At 38.7% G+C, this 11615-nt stretch overlaps 1 long non-coding RNA gene and 1 pseudogene across 1 annotated transcript; one reads left to right on the top strand and one right to left on the bottom strand.

The window, feature by feature from the left end:
• The first annotated feature begins 223 nt into the window (after window positions 1-223).
• Window positions 224-823, top strand: LOC130725901 (uncharacterized). The gene is made up of 2 exons (XR_009014646.1): window positions 224-335; window positions 664-823. It is a non-coding gene; the product is annotated as an uncharacterized LOC130725901 (long non-coding RNA).
• Window positions 824-3058: 2235 nt separating this feature from the next.
• Window positions 3059-4349, bottom strand: LOC130724787 (glutathione S-transferase T3-like; annotated as a pseudogene).
• Between the last annotated feature and the right edge of the window lie 7266 nt (window positions 4350-11615).

Raw genomic sequence — 11615 nt, 5'->3', positions numbered from 1 at the left:
TCGGCATAATGGAACCTCTTCTTTAGCATCAGATGACTGGAACCTGTTCAAGATTAGTAATTTTCAACACACTCTTGAATGACAAATGTATTTACTTTTTTATAAACGAATCAATAGTGTGTGTTGAAGATATTGTGCATTACTATCTCTTTATAATGATAGAGCACTTTGTTATGTTTCATGCTAATATTTACTTATCCACCAATGGCTGATTTGTCATTTTAGGTGCATGCAGCCTATAAGCGGGCCTTGTTACCGTGCATCAAAAACGGACATTCGTGAGCAGGTTAAGGCTGAGGAGAAATTCAAGCTCGTCTCTCGGTGTAATGGAATAGGTAAGATGTTAGCTCCTAGAAATGCCAATTTTTTTTAGGATGGACACTAGAATTGATCATCTTCTTATTTCACATTGATATTGGGCATTTATTATTGTCACTTTGAAGAACTTAGTGGGTTGCAATAGAGTAAAACAAAGTCAATTTGTGTTGTTTTTCCTATGTTAATATCTTGAGGTGGGGGAAAACCGTTAATAACTTAGTTTTTCAGCTACCAAATGTATCATCAGCTTCCGTTCAACCCTTTGGCTTGTAGTGTTTTTGTACCCTCAAGTTGGGCGACAAAAGAATATTGAATCACAGTGGCATCTGCTTTTCTATTTGACAGGCTATGGACCAGCGAGGGCCTTAGCTTTCTGGTTTGCTGCTATTTGAGTCTTGCAGTCACGTTCCTCTGGTGGGTATTCTGTGATTAACACTTTTAGTTTGCTTTTGTTTATACACAATTAACAACAGGTTTTGTTTCATGGTGGCTGATAGATTTGATATGCTGTTCTGTTTGGCTAAGACCAGTGGCGGACCTACCACAGGGCATGGTAGGGCCAATGCCCTAGCTCAAAGAAAAAAAAATACAAATTTCTTTGGACTAGGAAGGTTTTTTGGCCTAAAAAAAAAATTAGATAAAAGACAAAATTTATAAGGAAAGGCAAAATTTAGGAAATTTATCATAAAATTTGCCTAGACTTCCTAAAATTTCTAGTTCCGCCACTGGCTAAGACCATCTACAATGGTTTCAACATTTAACACCCTCAACACTCCACTTTTTCTCTTCCCAACACTCCACATCACCTTCTCTCTCCAGTTCAACACTTCATTCAACTTTTACCCACTTCAATGGTTTTTTATTCAACCCCCTACCCCACCACTTTTTTTATTTCATATTTTGATTTAATTTTATATTTTTCTTTTTATGATTTCATAAAATTAAAATTTTCGATAAAAATTAAATTAAATAAACTATTATCGATTTAATTTAATTTAATGTTTTATTTTTATTTTTTTAAATTAAATTAAATTAAATTAACGTAATATTTTTTTAACGTAAATATTAAAACACTTAACAATTTAATATTTTTTTAAAAAATATACACAATAATTTATTTTATTTTATTACCTTCAAATGGAAGAAAAGAAACTAAGCACACAATAATATATTTTATTTGTTTAACTTAAAATGCAAGACAACAAACTAAGCACACAATAATTTATTTAATTTTCTTAACTTAAAATGCAAGACAAACTAAACACACAACACACAAATAACGTAATTAGTACGATACAAAGCATATTTAATCATGATACATTCCAAACTTTGCCCAGATGTGCTTCACTAGATCTGTTTGCAGTTCGTGATGGACATTTGGATCACGCAACTCGGATCTAGCACGCACATGATCCGCAAAAGCGGGTAACACCTCGGTCGAGTATGGTTGCGGTGTACTATAGATTCACTTCCCTCAGCTTGCTCAAAATCGGTCCAGCGTTGAGAATATGAATCTCGTTCATCCTCAACAATCATATTATGTAATATGATGCATGACCTCATGATGATACCCAAATCAGTTATGTCCAACAAGCGAGCTGGTTCACGGATGATTTTAAAACGAGCTTGAAGCACTCCAAATGCACGTTCGATGTCCTTCCGACATGCCTCCTGATGTTTTGCAAAGCACTTATCGGGTTCACTTTGAGGAAGTCTAATAGATTTGACGAAAGTTGGATAAGAAGGGTAGATACCATCAGCTAGATAGTATGCCATATTATAGGGACGTTGATTCACGATGAAATTCACACTTGGAGCGTTTCCCTGTTCCAATTCATCAAACACTGGTGACCGGTCTAGAACGTTTATATCGTTCAACGTTCCCGTACATCCAAAAAAGGCATGCCAGATCCAAAGATCAGGAGATGCAACTGCTTCAAGAATAACTGTGGTGGTTCCCTTATCCCTTCTAGCAAATTGACATTCCCATGCTTTAGGACAATTTTTCCACTCCCAGTGCATGCAGTCAATACTCCCGATCATACTTGGGAACCCCGCATTTCACTAACCTGTAGTATTCTTTGCAGGTCCTCTTGGGTTGGTGCTCTCAGGTACTCTTGCTCATACAATCGTATGATTCATTTACAGAATCTACGTAAACACTTCAATGTTGTAGTCTCTCCTATTTTGATGTACTCATCGACTGCATCTGCTGCCACACCATATGCTAACATTCGCATTGCTGTGGTGCATTTTGCTAAGGGCGATATACCTTCTTTCTTCGCTGCATCAACTTGCTGGGTGAAGTAGTTATCACTACTTGAAAGGTCCGCAACGATTCGAAGGAAAACATGTTTTTGCATCCGGTATCGGCGACAGAATATTCCATCGTCGTATGTAGACTCATTGGCAAAGTAGTCGTCAATTAGCCTCTGGTTTGCCGCTGCATGATCTCTACTGAGATGTTTTCTACCACGAGGTGCACTATCCTCCAATATTAGATTTCGACGCTCCCTAAATCGGTTGAGTATATAAGTGTCTTCTCTCTCACTTTTTTCAAGGTATGCTTCGAGATCAAACTCTGGTGGATCCATTGAATAGTGGATCTATGAGTCCATATATATAGATAAATTGAATGGTGGACACTGACGGATTCGAAATAATATGAACTATAGTTAATTATCGGATAAGGACTAGATTCGAATCGAGTGATGCATATTCAAACTCGGTAACCCATACATTAAAGCCACTGACAACACTGACAAATTATTAAAGTAAACAGTACAGACTTGACAAAACACTGACAAATTATTAAAGCAAACACTACAGACTTGACAACACTGATAAATTATTAAAGCAAACACTACATACTTGACACCACTTGAAAATTAATAAAGCAAACACTACAGACAATTAATTTCCAAAGAGCTCTTGGGACACCCGCTTCAACAGCTCTTTCTTGTGGTCACTGAGATGCTCTTCTTCACTTAACTTTAGAAATAATTCCATTTTCTTAGCTTCAGTCTCCTCTTTCCTCAATTTATTAGCCTCTTGTTGCATCGATGCTATCTGCTTCAATTGTTCAACCTCTATCTCCTTGACTTGTTTGTATTCAGCCCAATCTTTCTCCATCGCCTCCAAGGCAGCTGTTGTGCTCTTCTTTTTACCCTTTTTTTAGCTGCCTCCCTACCCATTGGACGGAGAATCGATCCTATAGAGTTTGAGTCACATGCATCACTCTCGCGAGATCTCTTAGATCCACTACTTCCTGAGCCAACATTTCCTCCTGCTTGACTACAGTAATGTGGTTGATCACGGAGAGCCTGCCATTCTGCCATCAAATTAAATTGGCCTTTCTTCCCATCTGCATATAATTCTTGCGCTTGAGTCAAAATATCATTCTCCGACCAACCGCTTCGTTGCATACACTTAGCGCCATCATAAGCGCCAATCCATTTATTTATTTGCTTGCTCATATAATTATAACGGTTTCGGCATGCATTTCCATCCCGCGGAGGATCGAATGAGCAATGCTGATTACAATACTCAGCAATTTGACCCCACAATGTTTCTCATTTTTTGTTTCTCCCGACAACACTGTTTGTTCCATATTTAAACCACCCACTAATTAAGACGATATTTTGATCAGTGTCCCATGTTGGTAAGTGACTTCTCCTGCTCGTAGGAGTTGAATCATCTTCATTTGGAGTGACTTCATTACCAGCTGTCATGCCACCAAGAGTCATTTGTGTTGAAAATTCGGGAAATTCAGGTGCACCATCATTAGACGACGGTGTTGGAGATGGATATCTGAACATAGATCCATGATGGGGATGAGGACGTTGGTTGAGAAATTGATTTGGATCTTGAAAATTGTTGGGATTTTGGTAGTTGGATTGATTTAGATCTTGATAATTGTTGGGATTTTGGTAGTTGGAAAATTGATTTGGATGTTGATAATTGTTGAGATTTTGGTTGCTAAATGAGTTAGAAGAATTCTGAGTGTTGAAATGGTAATTGTTGGGATCCATTTCAAAGCAAATGGGATAATAGAAAGATAATAAGATGATGGAAAACTTGGTTTTTTTTTTCTGTGTTCTAATCAAACGAACCAAGTCTCTATTTATAGAGAAAAAAAATCATGAATTTTGGTAAAAAAATTATATTTTTAATTTTTTTTTTGAATGAAATAATTGAGTTGGAAAGATTAGGATAAACGAAAATCGCCCGGATCAATCAAACAACGCCACGTGTCCCACTGCAGCGCCTCCCTCTCTCCTATGACGCGTGTGTGGCACGCGCCTATCGGTGCCCAACCATGGCGTGCCATGCGTCCCACCTGCAGCGCCCACGGGTCCCACATGCAGCCCACCTGACACGTTACGCGCCTTGTCGGCGTGTGTGTGCCACGCGCCTGTCGGTCACCAACCAAGGCGTGCCACGTGGCTCCGGATGCATGTTTAAGCTTTGTTGAATTTTTTCAACTTCTCTTTCCCCCTTTCAACTTTCAACACTTGTTTTAAACACCATTGCACACACATTTCAACATTAAACATACCAACTTCAACACCGTTGTAGATGGTCTTAAACCTGCATCTGGAGCCACGTGGCACGCCCTGGTTGGTGACCGACAGGCGCGTGACACACACGCGCGGCGCGTAACGTGTTAGGTGGGCTACATGTGGCACCCGTGGGCGCTGCAGGTGGGACGCGTGGCACGCCCTCAGAGGAGAGAGGGAGGCGTTGCAGTGGGACACGTGGCGTTGTTTGATTGGTCCGGACGATTTTCGTTTATCCTAATCTTTCCAACTCAATTATTTCATTCAAAAAAAAATTTAAAAAATATAATTTTTTTACCAAAATTCATGATTTTTTTTTCTCTATAAATAGAGACTTGGTTCGTTTGATTTGGACACAGAAAAAAAAAACCAAGTTTTCCACCATTTTATTCATCTTTCTATTATCCCCTTTGCTTTGAAATGGATCCCAACAATTACCATTTCAACACCCAGAATTCTTCTAACTCATTTAGCAACCAAAATTCCAACTATTATCAACATCCAAATCAGTTTTCCAACTACCAAAATCCCAACAATTATCAACATCCAAATCAATTTTCCAACTACCAAAATCCCAACAATTATCAAGATCCAAATCAATCCAACTACCAAAATCCCAACAATTTTCAAGATCCAAATCAATTTCTCAACTAACGTCCTCATCCCCATCATGGATCTATGTTCAGATATCCATCTCCAACACCGCCGTCTAATGATAGTGCACCTGAATTTCCCGAATTTTCAACACAAATGACTCTTGGTGGCATGACAGCTGGTAATGAAGCCACTCCAAATGAAGAGGATTCAACTCCTACGAGCAGGAGAAGTCACTTACCAGCATGGAACACTGATCAAAATATCGTATTAATTAGTGGGTGGCTTAAATATGGAACAAACAGTGTTGTCGGGAGAAACCAAAAAGGAGAAACATTTTGGGGTCAAATTGCTGAGTATTGTAATCAGCATTGCTCATTCGATCCTCCGCGGGATGGAAATGCATGCTGAAACCGTTATAATTATATGAGCAAGCAAATAAATAAATGGATTGGCGCTTATGATGGCGCTAAGCGTATGCAACGAAGCGGTTGGTCGGAGAATGATATTTTGACCCAAGCGCAAGAATTGGCTCTCCGTGATCTCGTTACTGTAGTCAAGCAGGAGGAAATGTTGACTCAGGAAGTAGTGGATCTAAGAGATCTCGCGAGAGTCATGCATGTGGCTCAAACTCTATAGGATCGATTCTCCGTCCAATGGGTAGGGAGACAGCTAAAAAAAGGGTAAAAAGAAGAGCACAACAGCAGCCTTGGAGGCGATGGAGAAAGATTGGGCTGAATACAAACAAGTCAAGGAGATAGAGGTTGAATAATTGAAGCAGATAGCATCGATGCAACAAGTGAAGAAGAGCATCTCAGTGACCACAAGAAAGAGCTGTTGAAGCGGTTGTCTCAAGAGCTCTTTGGAAATTAATTGTCTGTAGTGTTTGCTTTATTAATTTTCAAGTGGTGTCAAGTCTGTAGTGTTTGCTTTAATAATTTGTCAGTGTTGTCAAGTCTGTAGTGTTTGCTTTAATAATTTGTCAGTGTTTTGTCAAGTCTGTATTGTTTGCTTTAATAATTTGTCAGTGTTTTGTCAAGTCTGTATTGTTTACTTTAATAATTTGTCAGTGACTTTAATGTATGGGTTACCGAGTTTGATAATTAACTATAGTTCATATTATTTCGAATCCGTCAGTGTCCACCATTCAATTTATCTATATATATGGACTCATAGATCCACCATTCAATGTATCTCTTCCCATTTACTTCAAATTTCACAAAAAATGGATCCACCAGAGTTTGATCTCGAAGCATACCTTGAAAAAAGTGAGAGAGAAGACACTTATATACTCAACCGATTTAGGGAGCGTCGAAATCTAATATTGGAGGATAATGCACCTCGTGGTAGAAAACATCTCAGTAGAGATCATGCAGCGGCAAACCAAAGGCTAATTGACGACTACTTTACCAATGAGCCTACATACGACGATGAAATATTCCGTCGTCGGTACCGGATGCAAAAACATGTTTTCCTTTGAATCGTTGCGGACCTTTCAAGTAGTGATAACTACTTCACCCAGCGAGTTGATGCAGCGAAGAAAGAAGGTATATCGCCCTTAGTAAAATGCACCACAGCAATGCGAGTTAGCATATGGTGTGGCAGTAGATGCAGTCGATGAGTACATCAAAATAGGAGAGACTACAGCATTGGAGTGTTTACGTAGATTCTGTAAAGGAATCATACGATTGTATGAGCAAGAGTACCTGAGAGCATCAACCCAAGAGGACCTGCAAAGAATACTACAGGTTAGTGAAATGCGGGGGTTCCCAGGCATGATCGGGAGTATTGACTGCATGCACTGGGAGTGAAAAATTTGTCCTAAAGCATTGGAAGGTCAATTTGCTAGAAGGGATAAGGGAACCACCACAGTTATTCTTGAAGTAGTTGCATCTCCTGATCTTTGGATCTGGCATGCCTTTTTTGGATGTCCGGGAACGTTGAATAAACGTTCTAGACCGGTCACCAGTGTGAATTTCATCGTGAATCAACGTCCCTATAATATGACATACTATCTAGCTGATGGTATCTACCCTTCTTATCTAACTTTCGTCAAATCTATTAGACTTCCTCAAAGTGAACCCGATAAGTGCTTTGCAAAACATCAGGAGGCATGTCGGAAGGACATCGAACGTGCATTTGGTGTACTTCAAGCTCGTTTTAAAATCATCCGTGAACCAGCTCGCTTGTGGGACATAACTGATTTGGGTATCATCATGATGTCATGCATCATATTACATAATATGATTGTTGAGGATGAACGAGATTCATATTCTCAACGCTGGACCGATTTTGAGAAGCTGAGGGAAGTGGATCTAGTACACCGCAACCATACTCGACCGAGGTGTTACCCGCTTTTGCGGATCATGTGCGTGCTAGATCCGAGTTGCGTGATCCAAATGTCCATCACGAACTGCAAGCAGATCTAGTGAAGCACATCTGAGCAAAGTTTGAAATGTATCATGATTAAATATGCTTTGTATCGTACTAATTACGTTATTTGTGTGTTGTGTGTTTAGTTTGTTGTCTTGCATTTTAAGTTAAGAAAATTAAATAAATTATTGTGTGCTTAGTTTGTTGTCTTGCATTTTAAGTTAAGCAAATAAAATATATTATTGTGTGTTTAGTTTCTTTTCTTCCATTTGAAGTTAATAAAATAAAATAAATTATTGTGTATATATTTTTAAAAAAATATTAAATTGTTAAGTGTTTTAATTTAATTTATGTTAAAAAAATATTACGTTAATTTAATTTAATTTAAAAAATAAAAAAAATATTAAATTAAATTAAATCGATAATAGTTTATTTAATTCGATTAATCAAAACCCTAAGTGAAATGAGTTTAGGAAAGAACAAACAGATCATGATTCCTTCAACATCTAAGACTGCAATTAATGAAGATTTGATTCTAAGACTGCAATTAATGAATCTTGTGGCTTTAATAGCCTCATATCTCTTAACATTACTATTATTGGAGAATTGATTCCTAAACGAAAGTTAGGTTTTGCAGCTACTTGTATTAAACCTACATGAATGAAATTAAAACCATTTTTAATGTGTTAATCTAAAACATCTTCATTTAATAATTTTATAGTACTTGTATGATCAGAACTATGTTGACAACATTCTATTGTAAAAATAGAATCATCTGCTCTATTGAATAAAGTGTGTTGTTTATATATTTCTTTCTTTTTGACTATAGGGATTGACCAATTATGAAGTGCTCTTTCTATTGAAGCTATTTCTAACTCTTGTTGGGCTACCCTAGAGAGTTCTTGATCTTGGTTACTAGAACCAGAGTTAGATGTTGAAGGAATCATGATCTGTTTGTTCTTTCCTAAACTCATTTCACTTAGGGTTTTGATTAATCTAGCCATGTTAATAACTTAAGTATCTTAAGAAGGATAACGCTTCTTCCCAATCTAGCTAAACCAACGGTCTCACAACCTTTCAGGCTTTACTGCCGGGACCACTAGACTCCAGGGATACCTCACACTAAGTCTTAAGGACTTGAAGATAATAACAAGGTGATTAATGAAAACAGTAAGAAGAAATAAAGTTGCAGAAAAACAAAAGATTGAATCCAACAAGACTAACTACTGATTCCAGAACCCTTCCCTCACGGGAAAAGGCTCTGATACCAAACTCTATTACTTCAGAATACCCTCCACAAACTGGAGTGAAAATAGTCATAAAAGATGGTCATGAAATCGAAGCATCTCCTTATAAGGCAGAAGCTAACAAAGTTCATCGAAAATAGTTTATTTAATTTAATTTTTATCGAAAATTTTAATTTTAAGAAATCATAAAAAGAAAAATATAAAATTAAATCAAAATATGAAATAAAAAAAGTGGTGGGGTAGGGGGTAGGGTGTTGAATGAAAAACCATTAGAGTGGGTAAAAGTTGAATGAAGTGTTGAACTGGAGAGAGAAGGTGATGTGGAGTGCTGAGAAGAGAAAAAGTGGAGTGTTGAGGGTGTTGAATGTTGAAACCATTGTAGATGGTCTAAGCTGTGTTGAATTTTTTCAACTTCTCTCTCCCCCTTTCAACTTTCAACACTTGTTTTAAACACCATTGCACACACATTTCAACATTAAACATACCAACTTCAACACCATTGTAGATGGTCTAAGACGTTTCTGTTTCTGGGTATGCATGCTGAAATTTCAATTCCTTGCTGACACACTGTTTGTCCCTTCCCTTCTTTTGGATTTAATTAATTCAATTCTGTAATATAATTTGGATCTGTTTTTAAATATTTGAATTTGTAAAGCAACACACCATTTAGGGAAGTATAGGCACCACTTGTTTCTGCTAAATAATTTGACTATTCTTTGAATCTGTTTTAAACCCATATTTGGAAAGGTACAAAAGCGTTCAGAACATATATGTGAACACCCTAACTAATATGTATGAACACCATCATTAACTTTTCTAGAGTAATTCTTTTTTTTGTTTGTTGCATCTAGAGTAATTCTTTTTGTTTGTTTGTTGCATCTAGAAGTATTTGCAAATACTTCTTTTTTTCCTCTTATGTGCTCAATCAATTAATAATTAATTGCAAATAAAAAATAATCTTGTCTCGTTTTTGTATTTGTTATGAATATATAACACGATAATTGATTACGTTTTTCGTTTTATAACATGCTCAACCTCTCAATCAATTAATACCATTTTTTTTTGTCATACTTCAGTTTGTTTGGTAGGTCCGAGTTAGATAGGAATTTTTGACATACTGATAGTACACATGATACACAAACGCCACAACTTAAAAAAAAACTTTTTCACCTTTCTTTTGGATTTAGTTAAGTTCTATTTTTCTTATGTACTCTCGAATAATTAGTTACTAATAATTAGCTTTTCGTTATCAAATAGGATCCTCTACCGTTAAAAATATACTATCATGTAGGCTAAAAAGCATTTTTGGCCCCTGATGTTTCAAGTTTGTGTAAATTCTTCCCCTATCTATTTTTGTCGATGTTTCTACCCCTCATGTTTTCAAAAAGTGCACCGTCTACCCCTGACGGAGGGGTAGACGGTGCACTGTTTGAAACCATGAGGGGTAGACGATGCACTGTTTGAAAACATGAGGGGTAGAAACATCGACAAAAATAGAGTAGGGGCAGAATTTGCACAAACTTGAAACATCAGGGGCCACAAGTGCTTTTTAGCTTATCATGTAATAAACATTAAATGACACAATTGATTGACTTTCAAGATTACATGGTAAGTTCAAAAAAAACAAAGATTACATGGTAAATTTTTTAAATTTAAAAATTAATCCTTTGAATATGGTGAAAATAAACCGAACCCCTTCTATTTCCAATGGGTACTGAGGTGAAGGTATAGGGGTACATGTAGGGTAGGTAGGTAGAAGGGGGTAGGGTAGAGTAGGGGTAAGGTGTAGGCGTAGGGGTAGGGTCAGGCGTAGGGGGGAGGGAGGGGATGGCTAGGATGTGCAGTGTAAAGAGTATGAGGGGTAGAGGTGGGGTGAGGGCGGGGTAGAGTATGGTATAGGGAGGAAGGGTAGAGTAGGGAGGGAGAGGGAGAGAGTAGGGTAGGTAGAGGTAGGGTAGGGTGAGGCGTAGGGGGGAGGGAGGGGATGGCTAGGATGTGCAGTGTAAAGAGTATGAGGGGTAGAGGTAGGGTGAGGGCGGGGTAGAGTATGGTATAGAGTATGGTAAAGGGAGGAAGGGTAGAGTAGGGAAGGAGAGGGAGAGAGTAGGGTAGGTAGAGGTAGGGTAGGTAGGTAGAAGGGGGGTAGGGGGTAGAGTAGGGTAGGGTTGGGGGAGGGTAGAGGGAGGGGGCGGGGATGTAGGGGTAGAGTGGGTAGGAGGGCAGGGTAGTTCAGGGCGGGGAGGAAAGGGTAGGGGGAGGGAAGGGGAGGGGAGGGGCAGGAGGCGGAGATGTAGGTAGATGGGGTAGAGTAGGGCGGGGCGGGGAGGGTAGTGGGAGGGGGAAGGATGTAGGGGTAGAGGGGGTAGGTTGGCAGGGGAGGGTAGGCCAGGGCGGGGAGGGGAGCGTAGGGGAAGGGCAGGGTAGGGATGTAGGGGTAGAGGGGCTAAGAGCGCAGGGAAGGGTAGAGTAGGCCAGGGGCGGGGAGGGTAGTTGGAGGGTATGAGGTAGAAGGGGTAGGAGGGCA

This window comes from Lotus japonicus, chromosome 6 (genome assembly GCF_012489685.1).
Source record: "Lotus japonicus ecotype B-129 chromosome 6, LjGifu_v1.2".
Taxonomy (NCBI): Eukaryota; Viridiplantae; Streptophyta; class Magnoliopsida; order Fabales; family Fabaceae; genus Lotus; species Lotus japonicus.
This window is presented reverse-complemented; position numbering and strand designations above follow the sequence as displayed.